Below are 1374 nucleotides of genomic sequence, written 5' to 3'. Positions count from 1 at the left end.
TTATGCAGGTAGTTCATCCCATACCCCTCCGACTTATAGTCCATGCAATTGAAAAAAACACATTATTTATGGGATGACTCAATATATACATATGTATGTATGTATGTATGTATGTATGTATGTATGTATGTATGTATGTATGTGCGTGTGTGTCTTCATATATGTGTGTGTGTTACTGTTTCCTTGCCTTGACATCACATGATAGATGCAAATGAATGTCACCATAATGCAGGTGTTGTCCTTCATTTCCAATCTTCTGTAAAATACATGTCTGGTCGGGAGAAATGTTACTTTAACGGGAAACCAGTGAGGGTTGATGACAGGAAGGGCATCTAGCTGTAGAAAATCTGCCTCAACAAATTCCATCTGACCCATGCAAGCATGGAAAAGTGGGTGATAAAATGATGATGATGATATGTTGATATATGTATAAATACGTAGATACATATATATATTATACACACACACACACACACACACACACACACACACACACACACGTGCACACACTTTATTATTATTAAAGCTCCAAAAACATGACAAAAACATCACAAAAAACTGCTACTCAGAGTTTCACGCTTCTGTTCATTGGACAGTTTAGATTGAGAATATATATGCATAGGAGTGACTGTGTGGTAAGAGGCTTGCTTCTCAACCACATGGTTCCAGGTTCAATTCCACTGCATGGCACCTTGCACTTATGTCTTCTACTATAGCCTCAGGCCAACCAAAGCCTTGTGAATGGATTTGGTAGATGGAAACTGAAAGACGCCTGTCATATATATGTGTGTGTATTTGTGTGTGTGTGTGTGTGTGTGTCTGTGTTTGTCCCCCCCACTGTTGCTTGACAACTGATGTTGGCGTGTTTATGTCCCCGTAACTTGGCGAGCTTGCAAAAGAGACCACTAGGATATGTACTAGGCTTACAAACAATAAGTCCTGGGATCAATTAGCTTGACTAAAGGCAGTGCTACAGCATGGCTGCAGTCAAATAACTGAATCAAGTAAAAGAATAAAAGAATATATATATACATATGTGTATGTGTGTGTATATATATATATATATATATATATATTATATATATATATATATATACATATACACACACACACATATGTATGCAAATATGTATGTGAACAATACACATATGCAATACATGCTTACATACATACATACATACATACATACATACATACATACATACATACATACATACATACATACATGCACATATATAATTATGCTTAAATTGTAGGTATTTTGTAGGTTTGTCATATTGTAGATGTTTTGTGTGATGTTCATATGCACTGATCAGGCTTAGTGTGTAAATGGAGACCTGGTTTGGTGAAATGTGGTGCAGTCATCCTGGTATG

The sequence above is a fragment of the Octopus sinensis genome, linkage group LG17, assembly GCF_006345805.1.
Source record: "Octopus sinensis linkage group LG17, ASM634580v1, whole genome shotgun sequence".
Taxonomy (NCBI): Eukaryota; Metazoa; Mollusca; class Cephalopoda; order Octopoda; family Octopodidae; genus Octopus; species Octopus sinensis.
Note: the sequence above shows the minus strand (reverse complement) of the source record.